The sequence below is a fragment of the Bombus fervidus genome, chromosome 2 (assembly GCF_041682495.2).
Source record: "Bombus fervidus isolate BK054 chromosome 2, iyBomFerv1, whole genome shotgun sequence".
Classification (NCBI taxonomy): Eukaryota; Metazoa; Arthropoda; class Insecta; order Hymenoptera; family Apidae; genus Bombus; species Bombus fervidus.
This window is the reverse complement of record NC_091518.1, coordinates 10,673,783-10,699,820: the sequence shown is the minus strand read 5'-3', so window position 1 is coordinate 10,699,820 and position 26,038 is coordinate 10,673,783. Positions and strand designations below refer to the sequence as shown.

At 42.0% G+C, this 26,038-nt stretch overlaps 2 protein-coding genes across 4 annotated transcripts in view; one reads left to right on the top strand and one right to left on the bottom strand.

The window, feature by feature from the left end:
* The window catches only part of Hiw (MYC binding protein highwire), a 267,335-nt gene that overhangs the window by 209,257 nt on the left and 32,040 nt on the right, over positions 1-26,038 (bottom strand). The window lies entirely within an intron of this gene.
* The window catches only part of LOC139993501 (uncharacterized), a 123,377-nt gene that overhangs the window by 75,622 nt on the left and 21,717 nt on the right, over positions 1-26,038 (top strand). Inside the window, exon 2 of the mRNA XM_072015292.1 lies at positions 10,191-10,443. The gene's annotated coding sequence lies outside the window, so the exon portion shown is untranslated. The remainder of the gene's footprint in view (positions 1-10,190; positions 10,444-26,038) is intronic.

Genomic DNA, 26,038 nt, shown 5'->3' with positions numbered 1-26,038 from the left:
CCATTAGCTTCCTGTCGACGCTCGAATTTGATAATGCCGATCAACGTACGCGGCCGGCTAACGCATCCGGCTCCAGTCGAGAAATTAATCGATAATCGTTCCCAGCAGACAGTGTGTCATCCAGCGACAGCATAATAGATGATAATTAGAATGAAAGGTGTGTAAACGTGGAATGATTGTATGATAACGAGGGAAGCCGTGTGGTTTCGGCTATCTGCACGTAATAACCGATTATTTATAGGGGACGAGGCTTTGGAGAAGCGAATACGTAACGTTTACAGGTGTTAGTGCAGCGAAATTTTGGTCGAAGAAGAATTCCCCTTGTTATAACCAAATTTTAATTAGTCGTAATTAGTCATTATCTGCTTCTCTGAACGTGAAGTAAAAAAACATTAGTAGTAAGGGGAATCGACGAACTTGAGAATTAACAAAGATGCCAGAAAGATGACTGCTACGATAGTGTAATAATAGTGAAACAATGTAGAAGATGCCCTACGAAACTAGGACAAACTATAGACACACATGCAGCAGGTGATACACGATTTCATTCTCCTTAATGAAATTTTCTCCTACCTCTTACCATTTCCAATCTAACTTGGATCGCTTACACGTAATACTTTTTTATATTATTAACTGGCGATTATTTTATCCCTATAATTAACCAACACAATGTACTAATCCTTTCACATTTTTTGCTATCATATACTTAACTACCTACTTATCTCACCACCATCTTAAACTTATTTTCACAAATGCCTACGAAAACCCTAGTAAACACGAAACGTATATCTTTCACTTGCCAGTCCAGGTACAAAGCTGTCTCTCTAGCAAGCAAGATCGGTGACTCGATAATTATCGCCGCGCAGAAAATCGGTGTTTCCCTTGTACCCGGGCGTGTAGTTAACCAGCAGCCGGGTATTAGAGGTGCGTTATCACCGGGCGAGTAGCTGCATTAATGAAATCCGATGAAAAGGCAAGATTAATGCGCATAAATATCTCAGTCTGACGGTATAAACGCAAGCTGTTGGAACAGTCGGAGAGGGGGAAGGGTTTCGAGGAGTGTACTTTACGCGGGTAATTATGTAAGAAATATGCACATAGATAGCGTAGTCATTAGATTTCCACGGCGAGAGCACGGCCAAGCCATTTTCCCCGGTTTCACGTCGCGCGTTGCGCCTGACGAGCCGAGAAAGAGGGCTGAAAAGAGAGGAGAATTCCACGCAATTAAGCAAAAACGAGACAGCCAAGCTACCACGGGTTTAAAGGGAGAAGAGTAAAAGTAAACTGCGCTGACGGCCGGTCGCCCCGGAACCAGTCGGCGATAATGCACGCTCAGGATAACAAAATTCACCGGCGATATTAATCGACTAATGGGCCGCTCGCGTGATACTTGAATTCCTTCAGTCTTCGGAGATAGGATTATCGCCAGTCAAAGCGCAATTAACCGGACGAAAAGGATTATGACGTTAACTCTGATCGATCTCGTTCCTCGCTCTCTATGCATCATTTTAACCTGCCTTTCTCTTCCCTCGATATACGACGGATAACGAGAATAACTCTTGGAACCCGATAGCAAACTCGTCGCAGAGATATCTAAAATATTTTGAAACAACGGTAGATACGCGGGTATCGCGTTGCTCGTTTATGCCGAGAGCGAAAACAGAATGCTAACCGAATTCCGAAACTTCGGAGAACGTTGCCCATCTCGACGATGAATTTTCGGAAGGAACGCGTATTTGCCGGTAGAAACATCGCGATAAATTAAAGCATTGATCACATTCAGAACCATGTACATCTTATAGAAACGCGTCTTGAAACTCAACCTGCAAAAGTCCTTTATAAGTTGACAAATTATTTTTATAATACGTATAAACTGCGTGAAAAATGATACTCCACGCTCGATGTTGCAACATTATACTTCAGTAAGTTATTAATCGATTAAACTGTAAATATATTTCCCATAAAATTGGTCTCAAATTCTAGTTCGTCGTATCTGTTTTACAAAATCATCCAAAAGAAAGTCTGCTTTTACTATGAATAAATAAAAGACAATTTTACTCCCATAGGTTAAGAAGTTCGATCCTAAAAATGATAAATATAGATACTACGAAAAGGCAACCGATTTTGAATCGATATAGTATCATCCCGAACAAGCTCTCCGACTTCTTATACTTGCGATATATGCCTTGAATTTCCATTTGGTCGAAACGTATGAAGTTCTACGTCTGACCAGTTTTATGCTCTCCTTCGCAATATCTGTCCATCAAAGTACCTGTTCGCAAACAACGACTAGGAAACGCGTGGAAATTGCTGCTGCCAAGCATTTATTTACTGTGCGCCGCGCTGAAAACGTAGTATCCAGACGAGACGACCGACAGGCGATAATTAACTTACGATTTCCGAACGGCTTTAGTTGCGCAAGTCAAACATCGGGGCTGACCAGCCCTGAAATCGGGAGTCCGTGTTCGCATCGGCAAACAATTAGGCAAACGTTCCTGACGAGTCGTCGACTCCGTGTCAACAACAAGTTCGTGCAGCGCATAGTATCGATAGTTTGCGGCGTCGGATTTATATCGAGAAAGAAAAAGAGGCTTAGGTCGACCCTCCCACGTCTTTCGTTAGGAACGCTTTTCCTTTGAAAAGGATACTTCGACAGGGATCTTCAAGTTTTCGACCACACCTCGATAACAAATCGATTGGAGATTTAGGGCAGAATGCCGGAGCCGAAGTTCTTGCGGAAGTTGGACATTTATAATTAATAGCCCGGCTGCGGCGCACCTTCGTTTCCCGTCGCTAATTAACCAGAGGAGATGATTATATCCGTAGCCCTGGTTTAGTGCATCCGAAAACGGCTACCGCGACGATCGATCAGGCTTATTACACTCTGAAATCTTTTACCCAGTTTCTCAAATACTTTTTTGCAAAGGGTGAGGTACGAATTGGGATACTATCGTTGGGGACACTGTGTCTCAACGATCGATCGCATAAGTTCAATGAGTAAGTAAGAAAGCAATTGTAAAATAACTTTTTTCGCTGCTCACTGTTACTAAGCTGTACATTTGATCCAGATGTTGCTGAATTCTTTGCAAATAATTTTATCTCCCTTTCATTTGGTATTTAAATTGATCCATTTATTATTCCAACTGTTTAATTGAGAGAATCAACTTAGTAAAATCTTTCAGAGTACCTATATGTGTCAACGATAAATATACATTGTACACAGATATCGTATCTCAGTCAGAATCAAACAGTGTACTCTTAACCTTCACACTGTAATTAAAAACACGTTGTAATTAATTTCCACAACTACCATTAAAAACCGTCCATCTTGAAAGAAAAAAGAAATTTCTAGGTTTTCAATTTTCCTAGAATTTATTTACGTAACTGACATATATATCTTTATCGATTCTCAGAGCGAAAAAAATAAATTAAATGCCACTTGGGTTAAAGTAATATTCCCCTGTAAATGCATTAGCAGTCGGCCATATATAGCACGTGGCAGTATAAAAAGTTAAAACGCAACATACACCGACGCAACGATATCAAGTTAATCGCTACTCACGTATACCTGGCTCCTCCAAAAATAGCAGAAACTCTGACTCACCTGGAACAAACAGAGAAGCAAATGGTTATCACAAAACGCCGCTGTTAATTCACCTTAATTACGGTCTATCGCGACAATATAATATCCTGCTCCTTCTCGAGAGAAAGCCTTTTGTACACAGATGAAACTCTCGATTTCAGCTGTCGCTTGCTTGGGCGAGTGCTTAAACTTCCGGAAATACAACGGACGTATCCGTTAATACACTGATAGTGTATGCGGAGCGCCTTGGAGTCGTGCCTTGTCCCATAATTGGGAACGTTGACGTCGTCTCTCGCTACAAGATAATTCGGAAAGTTCTGTCGACGAGCGAGAGGAAGAACGCTGCCGTGATGCTAGGACGAGGTTAAGTGCGACGGGGATAACAGACGCGGGGGTCGGCTGAACAAGGCGGGGTAAAAGTCGCGAGGGTGGGACCTAGGGTACGGGGATGAAATTTGCATCTACACGACGCAACCTGTATAATGGAATTAAAACGAGGTGGTGCTGCAATTAGCTTTCTAACTAATATTACAGGCGTGTCATACGTGGCGCGCACGAGTACTACCACGCGTGTCTGCCGTGAGGGGAGAAGGAAAAAAGTAGAGACAGACTTTACGAGACATAGTTTACATGTCCGGATTTTCTCAACTACGCGAGCGACGCGTACGAGCTTGGAAATCTGTAGCGTTTCGACGGTACCGTGTCGTGTGCCTCGATGCATCCAGAGTTTATCTTCGTTTAGGTAGAGACGAGCCAAACGAGGGATAAAATGGCTTGTCTGTGACGCAGTTCTCTTTCCTTGTTTCTTTTGCTCGTTCTTTCCGATGTTTCGTGAATATTGTAAAATTAGAAAAGTCTGCCACTTTGTGTATTCTATGAGAATTTAGACAGTATGGGGATTATTAAAAATAATTAACAGACAGCTATCAGCAAGAATTCTATTATACTAAGGGAACAGATGCGAGCAAGTTCTGATAAATTAGCATATTATTCGTACGATACCGTGACAAAGAGGGACACTAAGACAATCGTTAAAACAAAATATAAAGACACCACAGGCGCGAAGAAAAATCGTAGCGATAGAGAAAATGACCCACTAATAGTCTCTTAAAATACATCTCTTCTGAAATTTTTATCAAATTTAAATCTGTAAAGATATTTGCATATAATCCCGGAAGAAGCTCGAATCTAAAAAGAGTAACCATCACGTTAACGTAGCGTAACGCTTCTAACAATAATTTTCTCGTTAACGTTAATATCCGTACGTCCGTCCCTTGTACGGGCGACGATAAGTGAAACGCAAATTGAACGCGGCTGGTAATAGCGTTCCCTGAGTATTACTTTTAATTCGAGCAACGCGTCGCCATGCGACTGAATCTCGTTGCGTTTCGCCTCGTTAATATAGCTCGGTATCGCGGCAAAAGAAACGCAAACGGTTTTGAACACTTCGAAGCACGCGCGCGCCTTCGCTCGCGCCGAGGATCGACGATAGAGAATTTTATTAGCTCGCTGTAATGAACAAAGTTTACGAACGAGTTTACGAAAGAGTAACCGCGTGAAGAGCAAGTTTTTCGCATTGACTCTGAAACTGCGCGCGCAACCGGATGCTCGAGAAATACTTTCCGACGTCGGCTAAATAAACCGATATGTACGCAACGGTAAGAGCAACGTAATGGTAGCCGCCCCCTGCGTCTACGTCGTGGAATTAACCTCGCGTCGGATAATGAACTAGTTAGGTTCGCAAACGACAAGGGGAATGGTGAATCGGCGTGGGCGGCGCCGCGGTTTCAAGAAGGTTACGAAACGGAAGTAACGTTAAAGGGGAAGGAACGACCGCGTGGAAACTCATGGACAAGTTGCGCTTCTCTACTCTGCAAACTTGCCGATCCAGACAAGTTGACCGATAATTTATGGAAACGCGTCTCTAAATCCTCCGACTGAAATTCGATTCGTTTCGAATTCATTTCGACCAGCGAGTCTTCTCCGTGAAGTTCTATGCTCCACTTTGAAGATGGAAATTCGTTGATAGAATTCTACCCTATGATAAATTGTACGACTAACTTCTTAGGATTTTCGTTTATTACAACGTTTAACAGATTTGTCCCATATTTTTCTAGGCTACTTTATTTTATTAGGTCCTGCTCTAATAATTAGGATCTAATTTAATTACTTAGGTATGGACAAAAATGTGAGATGTGAATTAAATTGTGGAAAATAATGATCTTTGATTTGAAGAATAAAAATACATTTAGCACCAAAAGTAAATGTAAAGACAAATTTTGATAATACAAGATTGATCCTTCTTCAATCTTTCTTCTGCAATCTTCAAACGTAAAGCATTTTAAAATCGTACAAGAATTAGAAAGAACGCGTTCACTTTATTTTTCAATAAATAACTAACTAACTGACCAATCTTTTCATCTTCCCTTGCTTTTAACGGTATTTAGTCGCGTAAAGGATGTTCTAGTCGGCTACTCCATATGGTCGCATACGCTTTGCAACGCGGCCAGATTACCGGTTGTCCGATGATTTTGCACCGTTTGTGTTTCCTGGCCTCTGCAAACAGTCGGCTGGTACGTCGATGACTACAGACGGTTGAAAGGATTCACCGAAGGGTGAGGGGGGAAGAGATATACCACAAGAGGGAAAGACAGGAACAAGAGGATAGAGAGGGGCAAAGACAAAGGATGCAGGCGCGAGAGGCTGTTTCCGTATAATTACAATACACATCTCGTCCAGGCCATTGTATGTTCTCGGAGACTGCGACAAGCTAACTAGCTAGTGGTCACCGTAACTAGCAATCCTGTATCTTCGTGTTCTGCCCCTAAGTCAGAAAGCTCGTGAACCGGTAATGATACGTTAATATCCCTGAGGCGATCTATCAACATGCCAGACGCGATAGTGAGTACACGTTGATTAGGCGTAAGATGTTCCGTGACGATCGAAAACGCTACGAAAAGCGATAATAACGACTTTATACGATGTAAGAAGATAAAGGAAAGATTAATCCAAGTTTGACACATGAAATACGAAATGACCACTACAGAGTAAGTCTAGAGGAAATTTTTATCTTGATGATATACATACCACGTTCTGAACCTGCACCTTAGATCGACAAAGATACTTATTAAACGAGAGAAGAAGTTTATCGACTCAGGAGGTACGCTACAATCTTGAATATTTCAAAATCAACCATCCATTGGATATTTAACTTGTTAACCTGTCGTCTCTTAAGCACGAACATCTCAAAAGTTAATAAAGGCGAGTCAATTTCAGTTAGACCAGTCCTAGCCCTCATCAATGTAGCTGTGACCTATAATTTATTTTTAACAAAGAAAGAACGACACGTAAGGACAAAGGATAAATAAAAAAAATAAATGAAAAAATTAGTATGTCTAAAATACTGTAGGATCTTACTACAATTAGTTTATTTAAGTTAGATTAAACAGGAAACTATGGTTGTTTAACGTGAACTAAATACAATAACGTACTATAATTAAGACCACTAAATAATTCATTTGCAACTCTCGTTATCACGGTTCCAACGCTCTCTCTCTCTCTCACGCGGACCACATTCTCTCGACAACGCAATTCGCACTCTCTGACTTCTCGATTCACACTCTCTGACTTTTCAACTAACAATGACTGTTAATTCGTCTTTCTCCCTTAGCATCCCTTTGCCTTTTGTCTTATTCCACAACCGCTCGTGGCCAGGGTCACGCAGGTCTCTTCCGCGTAACTATTCGATTGAAGGATCGAGGATACATCGTTGGGCCTGTCGGCACTTCCCGCGACATTGTTTATGGTTCACCCGGTATCTCTTAGGCCTTTCGTCCACGATACTACAATACCGACAATTTCAACAAGTTGTCTCTTCCTTTGCTAAAATAGGTCAAAGAAAATGGTAACAAGGCGAAACTGGAAACTTTAAAATAGCAGAACGATAAATAACACGAACTCGTCGAGCGACCTATGTTGTAACCAATTGATCCTGTACGACTATGAGTTAATTAATAACGGAACAATTGCTTGTACATGAACAGAGAGAAACGATTGTTGCGGGTTTCATCGCTAGTCTCTCGGAAGAAATCATGCAACAGTGGATGAGATTAATTCGATCCGATATTAGAGACGAGAAGGAGGATTATAGAGGTGGAAACAAGAAAATCGAGAGTTAGTTGCCTAGGGAGAACGTCACGGAACCGGACCAGGGAAAATGCCAGCAGCCGGCAACGGCTCTCTGTCAGTAGTGTAGCATCGAGGATATTACCTAGTGGTAGCGTGAACGGGGCAGCAGGTGATCTATTATCAAGGCTCGCGTGTAATCAAGCGAGCTTCAGACGAGCGGACGAAAACACAGACACGCGCCAACGTGGATAGGAGATGATCAGCGATTAATCTCGTACGTAAGGAACTTCGAGGGTGGTTCTCCTGTAATTTCCAGCCAGGAGAACATTTCCGTCCGCATTTAGAACGAAAACGACCGACTTGTGTTGCGTTTAGAAATTCTTTCGCAGCGATTTATTGCCCTGCCAACCACCATGTATCCGTGATCTTGCGCGAAACACCACCATTATCCTCCTTTCAAAGTATGTTCATACCTTGATACGGAAGAAAAAACAGAATTCTTAACGTCCGGAGATTAGATTAAAATGATTCAAGATATAAATTTTCGCTCGAAAGACTTAGGCTACGTTAGTGTTTGGCTCAAAATTGAAGAAAAAGTTAAATAACGACGGTAAAAGGTACGAATGGGTATTTACCTCGATATTTTATACAGCAAAATATGTAACATATAAAATGATGCGTGTAATTTAAAGTTTATGATCTACATGGAATACCGAAGTTTCATTAGAAGCTACAGGTAATGTGCATATGTTTGTTTCGTTATATTCGCGTAATTTCCAGTACTCTACACACTCTACATATAATTATTTATATTAAAATAATAAGAATCAAATTCAAAACGCAGTTCTTTATTCTTCGAGGATTAAACAACAACTGTAAATTTTATTTTTCTTACGATCAGAAACACCATCGACAAGAGAACCTGTAAATTCCTTTGATTCTATCTAACGACCGCAAGATTCCTTAATTCGTTCCTGCTTTCACGACCGTTAAACGATCCGATTCTCGGTTCATGACAGAGAAAGACAGACTTTGTCAGCGTCGTGTTAATACCCAAAAGACAAGACAGACCGCGGTATGTTTGACGTCGCTAAGCTTTCCTGGAGCCACCGAAGTACCAAGAAGTTTCGTTTATGCAAAAGGCTGAAAGAGACAGAACCGTGCGCGTTCTTTCGTCGTACTCTGCGACGAGTTGCTTGAATAATAGAGACAAAACCTGAGACGATGAAAGAGATGGTAAAGGGAGAAAGTGAAGTGCAGAGAATGGAGACTGCGACGCGATATGAAAAGGAACAGAGAATATAGCGGGTTACAGCGACTTCTCATGGGACGTTAACTTGTCGTATACCGGCACTTTGTGTACCGACTGTTTTCCAACGATGCGTGCCAGCTCGTATATACACGCGGACGAGCCGTCAGGATGAAGGAGAATGCGATTCCGCGCATTCGGGGGCATCGAGGCGCGAGTCTCGTTCCCCATGCACTTTGCATCCGCGGTGCATAATTTGTGCCCCGTTCGCTCAGCCTGTTTTCCATGCGACTCGATCGATGCCCATCATCGGAGCTCACGGTTCGTCCACCACGTTCCCTTTTCAAACACACGGACCGGCCTGATACGCGTTCCACGTACCAATTACACTGGCTACGCAGTAGACTCTATGCGACTGCGATGCGGAGACTATAGCGGCGTGTTTGTTTCGTGGAGGGAAGATTCGACGCCGATATGAAAATGTTTGATCGAACCATGCAGCTCGCCGAATCGCGGGGCCTCAACGAATTTTTATAACCGGCGAAACGGCCTGTCAGTAGCTTTCCAGGGGGAACATGCCAAAGGGAGGAGGTTATGGCAGAGAGCTTATTGGAGTGCTTTTACCGAGGCTGCTAGATCTTCCATTAGTGACCGTAATAAAACGTTCCGGTACATATTACCGTACGCTTTTACATCGATAAACGGGATGCTGTTTGTTAGTGTTGCTTGGGATTTGAATTTCGGATTCAACGAAATGTCAAATTTGTTAGCTTGTAGCATACGAAATGTAACGCTTTCTAACGATTCATGTTCCATTGAACTTTAGAAAGACGTGTAAGATTAGAAAATTAATTGACAGTAGAACTAACAAACCAGTCAAAATCACTGGTTTCAAATTGCTTGTCCTCGCAGTTACTACATACGATGTAAGAATTTTTGACGAAATTCATAGTGAATAAGATATAGATATTATCTGACTATAATGTATTTAAATATAGGATAGAGGTTAATGAACCGGAGTTAAGATTATACTAGACAGAGAAAATCTTGTTCTCAGAAAAAGAGTAAATAAAATATTTCCTAATGCTTTGAATTTCCGTTCCATATATATAGCTTTGATTAAAAAAAAAAAGACAGGGAAAGGCGAGATGAAACATCGTTACCGAGAACTTCCACTTCTCATGTGATCGAGTTATCACACGTTTCGTTGAGAACGTAATATTTTTCCAGGACGATCGACTCGGCTGGCCAGGATCCAGCCGACGCAGCAGAATCGGAAGAAAACGAGGAAAAACATCTCTGTTGTCGACTGAGACGACTTTGATTGGCAGAATAGCGGTTATTGGCATCGGCCGTGCAACACGGAACGAGTTCGCGGTTTGGGATTCGCCAGCACTAGCCGGATCGATGAAACCGCTCAAAATATGATCGAGTGGACTCCCGGCTGCTCTTTTTAATTCGGCCGCATTCACCGGGGAAAATGGTACGTTAGTGCGTCGACTTTCTGCCGGGCAGAACGTGATTCCGTGGCCGAGCAATTCGCGATCGTAAAAATTGCCTGGCATGACGAGTGGCCATAGCGAGGTTGATAGTGGAATGAAATTAAAAAAAAAAACGAGCGGAGAGAAAGAATGAAATAAAGAGAAAGAGCGAAAAGAGGGACCGATTTCATTCATAATACATTCAAAATCATTTAGATTCAGTCGCGAATCGTTTTCGCCTGGTACATATCGTTCGATTTTCTGCGCTACTTTCCACTTAAAATGCATCGTATCAAAGCCTGAGAGTTATATTTCAATATTTTACTATAGGAGAATGCACAGAGAGCGTCGCGAGTGCCATGTAAAAATCAAAGACGTCGTGATAGAACGCGCCTGACTGTTTCCATAACGTGATCCTATATACTCTATATTGGTTCGCGAAAGTATTTCAACGCCTACGTGGAAAAGTTTTATCTCTGTACCGTACGTCTCGTACGAAACATTTTGTAATTTTATTAACGCTCTAACGAGACTGTTTACATTGGTCAACTTCGAAGTAAATCCGAAAATGTATATAAAAGTTACAAGATATTGATCGGGAACATTTTTTACTGTTAAATAAATGGTCCCACTGAATAATTTTAATGGATAATTGGCTGTTTAAATATTTTTCTGATTTCTGCGCGATACATATACATACATATACCTTGTACACATACTACAAACTTTTACTGTCTTTTACAACGATGCATCTTTATACAAACATAAAACCTAATCTGTCGAACGTTGTAACCTTTATTTTGATAGAACAAAATGGATCGTACGTAATTCGATAAAATAATATAAAACGGAAAATGTGCATCCATTATTTCCTTATAAAACGAAAGAAACTTTTCGGACGACCTAATACATGTCTTGTAATTTCTACATATTTTCTATATAATGAAAACTATCTACGAGTGTTCGAATACTTTCGCGAGCCTGTATATGTACACGAGTACACATCGAGAAATCAGAACGTGAGTACTTACATACGTATCGACATGGAAACATACGAAGACGCGCGTTACGATCCTACAGAGACGGTAACATATCTCACCGTAATAAAAGATGGCGAATATCTCTGAGGCCGGTCCGATGCTATCGATAAAGCCTGTCTTTCTAGCATGCGAATAATGGACGTACGAGCGACGCATTGTTGTCGGCTGGTAATATTTATCGTCACGAACATGGAGATCGTGCATCTCCAGATGGAAATGGTTACAAGGATTTTCCGTACACCGCCATATTTTCAGTAATAAAGAGACCGACTGAGAAGTGGACGCGTCAGCGTTCAGCTTCGCTAGCATTAAAAAGAAAAGAAAACACGAAATAAAAAACAAGGAAGAGAAAAATACTAGCGGTGCTTTTGCAGTTGCAAATGAAGCCGAGTTCGTTTGACGAGAGGCGTATTTAATATTTCCATACGCAAATGTCGAAGGAAGAGTTATAAAGAGAATACCGAGGCACAAGAATTTTACCGCTAATATCTGTGAAATTTGTGTGCGTTCTTTCTTTTTTTTTTTAGATATATATCAGGACGATGGAACGAGCAGGTTTTTTCACTCATAAATCGTACTCATTTAATTTACCATCGTTTGTCGGTCAAGTAACATAAGATAAACTACGACATGTTGCGATACTGCAATAAGTTCGAACACTTTTCATGCACGAGTTTCAGAAAAGAACATTAATCTCCAATGCTAAATGTCTTGTCAATCTTCGATTCATTCTCGTGCAACGTGGTCGAAGTATCACGAACGGCCATAAAATACGCAAACGCGATGTTACGCAAACTTTACGTGAGCCCCGCTCGAATTATTACCTCTAAACCCTCAATCGTGGTTAGAGGGAGGAACGGAAACCGCTTTAACTCTCTTCACGATCGCGAAATGATAGTCCCTGTCAAAATTATTGCTATCCATCGTAGGATATATCCAACCGACCGGATACCACACTTCGATAAAGTATAGAGCGCGAAAGTGGCCGACCTTAATTGTAAAACGGAAGTCGCGTTATCGATCGATGCCGCGGGCATAGCCGACGGATTTGCGAACCTTCAAACGTTTTGCGTATTTTATCACCGACCATTGCATTTCCGAAATGATTTCGATTGTAAAAGAACACCACATTTTCAAACCATAGTGGTAAAATTCCAGTCATAATATTAGGGTTCTCCGTTATTCCAAGAATCATTGATATTATTTAAGGAAAGTATTACGGGTAGAATGGTAGATCGTAGGTTCTTGGATAACTATTAGAAGGTTATAACTATATAAAGTTTTCATTATTTCGTTTTATCAGAAAAATCGTGGTAGCTACAGATTTATAAGTTTGTCCAAGTCGGAGAGTAACATCAACTGCAATTTCGAGAACAGCGTTTTTAGAAGGACGAGGATAAAAAGTTGCGCTATTAGTAACTCAATCATACGTACGGCGGCAGTCATAAAATCCAATAGAGCTCGTTCGTGTAACGAAAACAGAAGTCGTACGGAAAGTACAGAGTAAGCACGAACCGCGTGTCGCAAGAAGCGAAATGAACGTGCCTCGATGTTTGATCCTCTGTATGTAATATATGTGACGCTCAGAGGATGAAATATTTCAAAATTTTTTTTTTCTCTTCGAAAGTACATATTTAAATTTTCAAGTTGCCAGATTATTAATCTTCTAATGTGTACATTTATGCGTTAAATTAATGCTCGCCAAATGACAATTATGCAAAAAACGAAAGGATAAAAAATACTCTCATAATCGCGCGAATTACGACAACACCTCAGCCATCTAAAAAAAGGTAACATTAACGCGATGATAATGGTATGTCACATTACCGCGCGCCACGCGCGATGGTTCCGCCGTTACGTGAATAAATTCCATTTACCGGGATGCACGGTGGCCGCATATAATTCTTCATTTCGTGTGTCTTACCAGGAAATAAACGACACCCGTCTCGTTTCTCGATAAACCAACAACGGCCATAAAATAATTACGCATTTGCCACGCGGCAAAAACGAGAGGGAAGAAGGAACAAGCATAGGGAGGCGTCCAAAAGGAGTAAAAAACGCGTCGTAAAGTCTTGCCAGCGTTGAAATACGATCACAGGCTGCACGGAATAACCGGACCGTGTCTCGATTTATTAGCCCGGGCTCGATCGATACTCGTTGCCCGTGCATGATTAAGTTTTTATCGAAATCCAAAGTCCCGCGTCACTCATAAATTCGGCAAAGCGCGAGAACTGAAATTCGCGTGCACACATTGTGTCTGTATATAGGTACATATGTACGACAGAAGCTGAACAAGAGAGGGATGAAACGCGTCCATCCGTTTCAATGAGGAAAAAAAAGGGGCAGGGGTGTTAGAGCAACAACGGGGGCGAAGGTAGGCGCGTTTCGCGAGATTCATCGACAAGTTCAAAGCCGATTAAAACGCTGTCTCGTAACACGCGAACGGGCGCCGATATTTAATTATCGAGAGTCGCGGGCGCGTTCTGTTTGTCCGAAACGCTCGCATTATTTAACGTATTTACGGACAAATCCCTGAATACCTATGTTTCCCGATGAAAGAACGGTCCAGTATAATCCGTTGCAGGAAAAACGCGAAACAATGTTTCCTCCTCGCCGAAAATACGACAGGACACGCGCGCCGATAACAAAATACGACTGAAAAACGAAATATGTTCTCGCGGATCGAAACGGGCGAAAGAAGGGGAAAAGTAAATCGAAAAACAAAGGAAAGGATACGCAAAAACTTCTACCTACCTCCATCTATTTCCACGCGCGTGTCGTAAAAACGCTCTTTCCCGAGCAACGGATGATCAACTCGCGAAATGCATTTTCGCGAGGTCTTGCCGCGGGCACGAAATAACGTTTCGACGAAGGGCGACGAAGCACGATGAAATGAAAAAAGAAAAGAAAAAAAAAGGGAAGAGAAAAGCACAAAAAAATATACGAGTCGTCGCGATGGAGGCAGTTGCCGCTCGGCCGATATTCATTAGAGAACTTTCATATTCTTTCAGCTCGGGCGATACCGATGTCGTTATTATAGCAACGCCGACCCTTATTATAATTTCTCCCCGACGTGCTTTCGACTCGGATTGATGGGAAACGAACCGCGCGCGTTCCAAGGATAAAAAAGAAAAGAGCACAGGAGAACGGAGGGAAGGGGTGAATGTAGAAAAAAAATCTCGGGACTGAACGATGCTGAGGGGGTGGCGGAAGGATGACGGGAACGGAAGAGACCATTAACGCCGATCCAAAAGATGCCTGAGCGACGTGATATTGGAAATCCTCCTTTTTACGCGAGTTCTCGTCCCTCGAGAGTGCCGAGCCACTCGATTTTTACACCGCCAACCCCTCTACATCGCCCTGTGCCACCCACGCGATTCTCTGAACGTCTATCCTGCACGATTTCGTAGTAACTATTGTCGAACGCGAGTTTCCGGCAGATATATTTCACGGTGCTCGAATCCGGTTTACGTACGACCCTTTACTCTCTCGCGCACATGTAAATGATCCAAAAAGATCTTCGAGAAAAAGTTCATCGAACGGAAAATGTGTTATATTATATCGTGTAACGCCACGTGTTTTACAGTTTCGAATCTTGGATAGTAAGAGAGGAAAATATGTAGGAGAAAATACTGCGGTATACTGAAGCGCGTCTTAACCTTTCATACTTATGCTAGAAGAATAGTATTAATTATCGAAAGGGCGAGGGAAACCAGGTCGAGCATTGTACCGCTTGAAGAAACGTTCTCTCTACTTTCCATTTCTCGAGAACTACGATTCGATAAAAGGAAACACGTGTAAATGGCAGTAACGAGAGCGAAATAAAAACCAAGTTGCAAATAGGAACCTTTGAACTTTTTGGATTCTTCGTACGCGTTGCAAATCGTTCTGGTCGCGGAAAGCGCGGTTTCCAAGTTAACGTAGTCAACGAGTTTCAATTAAAACTAACTTTAAGTTCATTGCTAGTCAAATTTCCGGTACCTGTGCTATGCTTTAGTAAATAAATTTTCATAAATTTGAAAAACTTCATAATTTTTCATTTACGTTGACATCGCATGCATACAATAAAATCTCGTGTCGACGGAATTATTCGAACCTTCTCGATCGGATCTCCTTCTATATGTTCAAAGCCTTCGTATTCCACCCTCAGAACGCTTCCGCTGCACTCTCCCCTTCGATAAATCCATTTTATCCACTTTTCTGCCCTTTTCTCAATGCGAGCTTCGAAATTCGACGAACGTTCGACGCGCCACACAGCCCTCGAATCGCGACTTCGCGCCGCGAGTTGCAACTTCATCGTCGGTTCGACGTTCCGCCAGTTTGTCGGATAGTTTTCGAGCACACGAGAGGTGCAGGGAGAAGGGATAGCGGTGGTGAGAGGGAAATGTTGCTGGTGTGAGCGCAGATATCGAGCTTCAAAGAGTCGTATCCATCCTTTCAACGCTCGACACTGCCGGTGTGTTCGGTTTTTTAAAAGCTCTGGCCCGGCACTCGCTCGTCGCCATCCCATCGGACCAACTTCCTCCGACGTAGACGTCTCTCTCATTCTCACTCGTGCCACCGATTCTTTTTTCCTTTCGTTCTCTTCCATTTTCTTTATTTTTTACTCCCACCTTGGCAGGACTGGCATAAATCGAGCGAAATGCACGCTCACGCGCGGCCTATCGATCGCTTCCGGGCCCCAAAAACACGTGGAAACATCAAACGATAGCTCGGTCCACGGGACAGAGATGCGACTTCGAGGCGAAGACACAGAGTACCGGAACGAACTTGGTTAGACTACAAGATGCATAAACATCGGTAACAGGGGAAAATGGGGGAATCTCGAGAGAAAACTCGCGAGAACGATGAAGAGAATAAATTGGCCGATAAACAGAAGAAGACACGAGTGTTCGTAGAGAGGAAGGCGAAAAGAGAAAAAAGGGAAAGAAAGAAGGGGTAGAAATGCTAGCAAGCCGTAAGTCTCGACGTTATCCTGTTCTCTGCCGCTCTGACTGCTCGCCGATCTTCCATCTTCGTTCGTTTTCTAACCCCGCAGCATGTGCGCGCGCCCAGGGCGAAGGAGCGCGTTTGCAAATTACGCGCAGTCTGAGGCGACTTAGGGACTTTCAGAGTTTTAATTACTCCGTGCGAGAGCCGCCTTCTCTTTCTCCCTTTGCGCGCTCCACTCCTTCATCCCCTCGACCCCATCTCCTCCTGCTTGGGGTAGCTCTTGCATCCACTTTCATGGCTCTTCCTCTACGCCACGTGCCGGTATTCCCGACGTACTATTTCAATTCCGCGAAAGAGTTCCGCTCTTTAACGTAAAAGGAAAGCTCGATTCCCAGCTTCTTTCCATCCGATGAGGCCGCAACACCCTGTACGTGCCGCGCCGCTTTCCAAACCAGCGCAGTTAGCAGGACCCAGATTCCGTTTCGACGATCGCGGCCAACGGTAGATTCGTGAAAAGATCCCGCGAATTTTGAAAGAAAGATTTCCGTCTGTGTACGATACTTTCTCACAGAACGTGAGCTTTCGATAGAGAGTTAAGTAAATACGATCGATGTGAAGCGTTGAACGAGGTTCGACGAAACGATGGAAGTGGAGCGAACAAGGTCGCGATTCGCATTCCTTCGATGTACAACAGGCTCCGGGCTTTTCTCGAGGGTTTTTAACTTTTTCTTCTTCTTTTTTTTCCTCCTCTTTGTTCCGTATTTCAGACGGAATGAGTTCTTTCTTTTGTTTACTAGGCGAGCAGGCGCGTTTTATCCGTTTCACTCGCCATTCTCTGAACGCGTGTGACTTAACATGCGCGCAGCTCGTTAAACAACTAATACGCGGCAAACATATCTTACAGGTCACGTTCTACCTTCGTGTAGCCCGCGTAACTTCCCTTGTAACGCAGCCCATTAGAAAATACAAGAAAATACATGAAAATCGTTGAACCACTTACAAGCACGCCAGTTTCCTATCGCAAACGTGCCACGCGTTTTTCGCAACACGCCATACGCCTCGCGCGGAATCACCGTAGCGATAAACCCGGAAAAAAGAACGACAAAAAAATAGAAAGAAAAAAGCTGTCGTGACGCGAGTTACAAAATCTAGATAGCAATATTGTAACGCGCAATGAACACAGTTATGAATGCCATATTTCTCTATCGATGAAAACATTCGTCCATATGCGAATTGTAGAACGAATTGCCCTACGACTTTATTTCTCCCGTTTTCTTCTTTTCATTGTTTGTTAATTTCGAACGAGTGGCTATTTTTAACACTCGACTAATAGAGAGAAGCCAGCTGGATTGATCTATACACTTTCGAAAGCGTTGCATTTGATTCGCGATAGCGGAGAACATTTAACTGAAAATTCGTTTATTTCGTGCTGTTGTCGAACATCAAAATTGAAAATAATAAATTCATAGAGAACATGCTAGTAACTTTTGTTTGAATACAAATTGTAATTATGACTAGAGATTGCGGTGTAATTAACAAATTGAAAAACACTAGGGAAACGTAGAAAAGAGAAAGATTTACAAAAACGGTCAAACATCGCTGTAATATTTTCGTTCGAATTGTTAATGCACGGTACGTTAGCGGATGTTGGATAATTAGAGGTAGTTTGGAAAAAAAATCGTTGAAAGTACAGTACCGAGCAATGCAACGTTCTAGCTATCGTTCAAGGTAATTTCCACGATCCTAGGTTTCTTGTCGAGTACGTAAGCCACGATCGAAACGATCGGTCGACAGTGATGAATGTCGCGTTACCGGTGGTCCGCTGTCGTAAAAACTCAATACCGCTAGGTGGGAAAACTTGGAGTTGGGAGTTTCACGCGAGTGATCGAACACGGTCCAAACCAAAGCAAGATGCACTGCAGCTGTATCGGTCATTGTCAGGACGAGTTTCAGCATAATTCGTACAAATTGAATTTGTCCTCGTAGAATTTGAATGGTCTTATAAATGATTTATAGATATGTATAGTGTCTTTTAAAAAAGGATAGGGAAAATTGTAGCAAAATTTCTATCTAATTTTGTTCCAGTAAAAATATATACTTCTTATGAAATTTTAATATATAGACGGCAAATATTTTTGAAGATATTTTTCCGAAGAGATGTAACTTAAATATTTAGTATTTGTTTACGTACGCTTGTATATCTTCTGCTATAAATGCAAAAATATCCGCAGAGTTTTAATAACGAGGATATAGATTAAAAACGAGAAAATTATTGAGTATATCAAGGACAGGGAAAATAGCAGCAAATAAATAAACGAAATCCCTGGTATTACGAAACTAAATTTATTGAACGCGAATGCTGCGGCAAACAGTTAAACAGATCGATAAGGGCTATACCTAAAATTACCAAATCCATAATGAAAACAGAGAAACCGAAGTTGCTCGATAAAGAGCATTCGTAAACTGTAACAACACGCTAACAGAATCCTAGAGTCGCACATAAGTCTCCAAGTCATACAACCTCGCTAGTTTCGGAACATAGTTTAAAGCAGTAATACTCGTGAAACTAGAACCAGACCACTTTGACCTCATAAGACCTTGTACCGAGTGATCACAGAGACGTAGGAGCCTGTGTACTTCGGGTTTATGAGACCTCGTATCGAGAAACCTAAAAGTGGTGTCGGACAGAAGACACGAAACTTCGTGCTAGTATCAGTATTCTGAGGTCTTGAGACTCGAATCGGACAAGAATCACGAGGCATTGCTGAGGCTAACCACAAAGTCATGAAATCTAACAAGTTAAATTACCTACAGTTCGTGGAATCTTGTGTTAGGATCCTAGCAAGTCGTGAGAATCTTATTGGACAAATTAAGAGTCGTAACATTCCGTAACAGAATCCGAAATTTATTGAATCTAAAGTAGAATGCTTTGGAGTTAAGTCTGACAAATTGAATTATGAATAGAATCTTGAGTTAAGATGTCTTAAAGTCAACGAATTTTTATTCACGACAAATTGAGGTTCACGAAGACGGTTCTTTTAGATGCCACCAAGGATCTTGAGCTTCTTAGGAGACGTATATTTTTCTGTAGAGAAGCAGGTAAATTCTGCATGTTCCGTATCATTTCTTTCCTAACCACCTAGATACAGTTGAATTTTGTGCGAGGCTCTTTCTCTGTACGGCAGAGTTTGACGCGAATTTCGCGTAAACGATACAGCACTGCAATGTGTGTCGGATAATGCTGCTCTCTACGCAAGCACATTGGAATGAAGCTTTTGATAATAAAATTATAAGTTTTCTTAAAGATATGATGCATATACTTGAACTTTAATAATTTACTTTAATAATTAATAATACAATTGAGTATGATATATTTTAAAGCACGGTACGACACACAGACACACGTTACAATAATTTTCACACTCATAGCGCGATAGTGTTTTTCAAATTCCTCTTCGTTTTCTACTTTAAAGCGACATTTTGAGGTTGAAGATTCTAAAAGATTACAAGTAAAAATAAGATAAAAGTGTGAGGCAAGACAAATGAAAAAGATCATTTAGTTCAAACGATGAGCGAATGAGTCAGTATAACGAGCCACTATAATGGCGCATCGTACCTGAGAGGTCAATCCTATACCGATGTAAGTAACGTTCGTAACATCTGTCTAAATTATGTATTTCGTGGTCCGAATTATCCAATCTACCAATAAACGCTTGCTTTCAGACTCTAACAACGACGAGAACCATCTGGAATAATTAACGAGTACGTGTGTATCCAATTGATTTAGAGAACTCCCAGCAGGCACAGCGCACAAACGTATCGTCAAAGGCCGGAACACACGCACTAGTACCGCAAATAAATATTGAAACACAAACTCACGACTGCACGTCACGCACAACTTCTCCAAAGCGCCTCGAAATGGAAAAATTGCCTCGATGCAGCAAAAATTCAGTTCGCACTTTACAACGCTATCGTTTATCCGTGTAGACGATAAGTATCTGAAATGAACTTGCGCGTTCATAAGACACTGCGAGGATTTCTGATCGTACCGAGAGTATCGGAAATGAAGGAAAAAAAGAATGGACCACCCGGAAAAGGTTAAAGAGGCGACCTCTTTACGTTTCATTTATAGCATAAGTACGCATCACGGCAGTCGTTGAATCTACTATCATTTAACGGCTATCATAGATAGCAGGATGGAAAGAACGGCGAGATAATTCGAAGATATTTCACGAATTATCGGCAGTGGTTGGTTTACGATGACTTTTATTCGTGCAATTTACAACGCGGCCGCCGCGATCCCGCGATCGGGAAGCCAGCGCGTCTGAAATATGACGAAAAATATTAGGTTTTACGAGCGCCCAACCTATGGCTCGACGACAACGAGAGGAAGCCGGGAGAAATCGCGGAGAGGCAAAGTAGGAAGAGGTAAATTTATCGTTAGTATTTTTCTTGCGCGAAAGTGCCCGGAATCTTCGAGTTCCTCTCGGACGTGCCAATATTTTTCCCTTTTTCGAACCACACACCGGAAAACGCGTCTTGCCATACTCTCGTTCCTCTCTTCCGGATCACGAGATTTTCCGATGGTTCGCAACGAAAAAATAATCCGTGGGGGATTTTAATTCAAGCTGTCGCGAACGATCGCGGCCGGGACACCGGGTTTGAGTGACAGACACAGCCAGCGGAATTCGTTTTCGACCGTGTGAAACGTTCCCGGAAACGAAATTCGTTTCGCGTTCCGGGCCCGCGTTCGGCCAAAAGTAATTAGTATGCAGATATCTGCGTTTGATGAGTCGAATCCCTCGTCGTGGACCTTTTATCCGCTAGCAGCGAACGTTTCGAGGACGCTTTAAAGTGGAATCGTGGCGACAAAGAGCGCGAACGGCTGAGCTGTCGACGTGTAGAACTGACAAAAACTGTATCAGCAACAAAGTCTATGATGGAAACAAGGTGTTCGCTGAAAATACCAGCAGAGAGATAGAGAAAGGAGAAATAGTCAGACGCAACGTTGCACCTCCCGAGGGGATCGCGCGCGCCAGAGAAACTCGGCAAACAATTATAACTTCCGGTGAGAAACACCATAATATAGTCGAGCTGCTGGCGCACGTCGTTTCGAAACGTTACATTTATGGCCCCGTTGGTATTGCCGAGCCCTGAATTTCTGGTTTCGGAATTTCGGGTTTCACCGTTGCGGTCGCACGCCGACGATCCCTTTCGTCCCTCGTATCACCCTCGTTCTCCGCGTTTTGCACGCTAAACCCCTCTCTCTATCCCTCTCCGAGTCTCTATCTTGCTAACTTTGTCTAATTTATCTTTGTCTGGTTGCAGCTACTACATCCAACTCTTCCACCCATTTATTTATTTACCCCGAGGCGCCCGCAAGCTAACGCCCGATTCTATCGTTAAACGTCGCATCGTCTTGTCTCATGCTAACGATTAAATAACGGGTTACCGATGTTGGCGTATGATTTTCAACTGAACATTTGTTACGAGAATTACAATTACCAATTCAAATTGGCAATAGTTTCTTTTAAAAGAGGTAAGATAGGATAGAGGTTGAAGATTAGATCAACTTGAAACGAATTTGTAACAGAGATGAAGCGATACTGACACAAAGCTCTAACTGTACTTTGGAACATATATATATGTTAGGGTACTTGTTAGTTTGTTCATGACCTTAGCCCTTAGTTGCTGAAGTCAATTGACTGCTCAAGGCCACTCTCTGAACTACAAACGTTGCTAACTTGCTCTCTTGGTGAAACTACCCAGATTCTGGATGGTGCTGCATAAAATATGCCTTTGTTTTTTTGCGTTTTCCCTAGGGCAACTGCCGTTACACGATTTTTTCAACAACTGCCTAAATATGTATAACATACAGAAGATACAATACATTGATCTTAGTCATCTAATTTAGTTTGCCGTGATAGTTTGGTATTTTAAGACACAACGTTGAATGTCTCTCTAGGAAACTATTCCAATCTTATAAGTAATCGTGATAAACGATTCTAATGTCAATGCTATGGAAATATATCTTACATAAAACGAACGATATTTACAAATACGATCACGTTCGAATTAACATTTGAATTAACATACTGACAGTATCGTTATTTTAACAACATTCTAATCTCTATAGCTAGTTTAAAGGGATTTTTCAGCATCGATTGTTCCGTGCACATTATTGAAATTTCGATGAAAACACGAAAATGATTACACGCGATCGGGGAGTTTTTAACGGTGCTTTCTGGGTCACGATCGACGTATTCAGCGTTTGCCGTGTCGCGTCACGTTCTCGGCGATTTTTAATGATTTGCGGCTTGAAAGCGACGCGCACGTCCCGGCGAGAATTTTTACCGCCTCCCTCTTTTTGGTCGCGAGGAAAAAACAGAGGGAAAGGTAGCTGAAAATATGATGCCTTCTAGTAAACGGGAGCCGTTCGTCGTGGGTTTCAAAAGATATACTCACCGCGCGCGCTTTCGTCCCTCGTAAAAGGGAATGGCCTGGGTAGACGAATCCTTCCTCTATTAAACGCCGTTCGTGAACAGAACACCCGACCCACTGCCCGAGGACGTATTTCACGGCTTGTTTCCTCGTCGCCTGAGAAAAATTTCCCGCGAAATAGGAAAACTTTGCGGCGTAACCGGCCATCGTAACCGATGCACCGTGGCCATTATTGTTGACAGATGGCCGAGTCTTTGAAAAAAAAAAGAACTCAAAAATGATAGAGAACACGATGCATGCTTTGGGAAGCTTTAATGCACCAATTTTTCTTCGGTTTACTTATGAGAATGATTAAATCCTTTTAGTAATAAAATAATAATATCGGAGGACCACACAGAAAAGATCTGGCAGATTCATTTTTGTTCATTTCGATGCTACTTGACAGCGAAAACATAGTTCCTCAATGTACTTATTTATACGGATAGAAAGAAGGCTCGTTAGGTTTTTTAAAGACACCTGATAACTCCATCAAATTTTCTAATAAATCAATGCCGCAATCTAAAAACACTCGATACTTTTGCATTGCTGTACATATTTTTACTATGTAAATCAAATAGAAAGCAAAAAATTGGAAATATAAAATTGATCAGTTTACTGAACAATGAAATTGTTCGCCTGCAAAACACGAGGAACGTGACTTATGTTTTTCTCTTGTGATCTTCGATGGAACAATCGTCATAGGAATAAAAACTGCAATTTGCTAATTACGTCATACATACATATATATCCTCTACAGAGTCCCAAAGTTTCGTAGTTTTTTGAATTTCCAGGTTTGGAAACTTTCCCTTGCGAGTATACAAAAGAAAAACATAATCGAAAAGAAAATAAGAAACCAATTTGTCGCGTCGAAAAGTGATAAGAATTCACCTCCGAACAATAGACTGAACAAACGGAAACGGAAATAACGATTCCTGATCTCGTCGTGGACAACGATCCGGATCGGTAGCCTCTAGAGGACATACGACGATATCTTGGCGAAGGTCTGGGGTTATTGGACTCGTTGAGCTTGCGTCGATGGATAGAATGGCGTCGACCAGTGGTGGGAAGCAGCCGAGACGCCGCCGGTCGCCTGGCGCCCTTTCAGATCAACGCGGACCACCGCGACGATCACTCGCTGCACAAACTCCAATTCTCGTCTCGGTCGAATCACCGGAAGCTCCGTCAGCGTTCGAATTTCAGGAAATCTGATTTATATTTTTCCTTTTTCTTTACCTTCCTCTTATTTTGTCGATCGCAACTATGATCAGGGGTTTTAAAATGTATCGAGACATTCTGCTGTTTCATTGAATCCAAAAATCAATGGTGGTATTGTCGAAGCGAGAGATTCATTTCGTGATTTACTATATAGATTTCTTTATATCTCTCTGTAGACTTTATTGCGCTCTGTTTACTATATTGTGTCTTTCTCGGGCGTGATTTTATGCGCAGATCTCTTTATATCTCCGTTTGTATTTCCTGCAGAGAGAAGGTATCTCTGCAATCGTGATACAACCACGAGAAGAGGATGATTCATGGTGAAAAAATAAGTTTGAGTCGAATTATTATACATTTTTGTAGTGTACTATTTATTTTTAGTTTATTAAACGACAAATCAATGTGCTGTTTTCATCTATGACGGCATTCCAATTAAACGCGGAATGATAGGAACTGACGATACGATTCAACAGTAAATAAGATAATATCGATGATAGGAACCTGATCATCGCATTGCCCACATGTACAAATACCAACATGGCCTACATAATCTAAATCATATCCAATACGTATCCATCAAATCGAAACCTGCAGTTAGAACGCGTATCTAATAAATTTTCAAACTCGTTCTTCTAGAAAACAGTTTATCCTACATTTTCGATTTATCCTGTCATGAAAAATCACTTGCTTGCCTGTTACTCCGCAATTGGAAAAACATCGTGTATAAGCTCTACGACGAAGAAAGGATAAACAACCCGAAATAGGTCAAACACAGTTTAATTCTCGATGTACCATCAAAGTTGCATTACGATCGATAGATATCCCGTTTTGCGGGACAACACACAAGCTGCGCTCCACGAGTGTCCGCAGCACTGATTCGCGTTCCTTCGCGCGAAACTCGCGGTATTCGTTGAAAGTCTGCCAAACGTGGATAACAGAACGCCGCTTTTTTCCATTCCCTGATCCGCGTGCCGCGTCCGAGAAGTAACACTTGTTGATCGGGCCCGTGGTCTATGATTTAACGAGCGAACGTGACGCGGAATTAATCACCCGGCTGAGCTAGCGCCGTGGAAAACACGAGTACTCGGCGAGCTCATTTTCAAAGATGCGGGAGAAGCGCGCTCCGACCGTGTCACGGACAGAACGAGGACGTCGTGGTTCGATCGTTCGCTGGAGGAACAGTTACATAACGCGTGTATACCTGTATGCGGCGAAAACTAGGCGAATTACACGTCCGATCAATGACGCTCTGCGGAATATTTACAATCAGGAGGCTGACCAAGATTTTGACAAACTTCGTTCGTACGATTTTTGATCGCAAAAAGAATGAAATATATGGGAAATAATATTGTTTATACAGGGATTTTTCTTTACAAGTGGAGAGTATATCGCGCGTATGTTTCGAGCGTGTAGTAGCTGAAAATAATTCTTCCTATTTGAAAGGAGCGTCAAAGTCGTCACATGAGAATCTCACGTGGGAATTAACTAAAATATCAGCCAAATAAATGGAGTTTGCCTAAACGAAATTTCGTTACCTGCATAATTACGTTTGAAGTTCCAATGTATCTAACTTTTGCATACATTTCAACGGCGAAATATCGAAGGAAAGATTACCGGACGATTTTATGGCATACTTACTAGAAAATAAAAGATTCTTGAAACAAATATAGAATTTTCTACGCAGTTTTCCACGTTAACCTTTAAATGTTGTTACATCTGAATGTAATTTACGTAGAAAAATAACACATCACCAACTTTCCAATGCAAATACTTGACGATCGGTTAAAATCGTGTGAAACGTGACGTTCCATGGAAATCGAGCAACCGATCAATTCATTGGCTGCGGTACTTTTATCCGGCCAACATCTAATTAATCACCGTAATTAACAATTTAGTGTCGACGGTAGCCGAACCAGCTGGGATTCAGCCC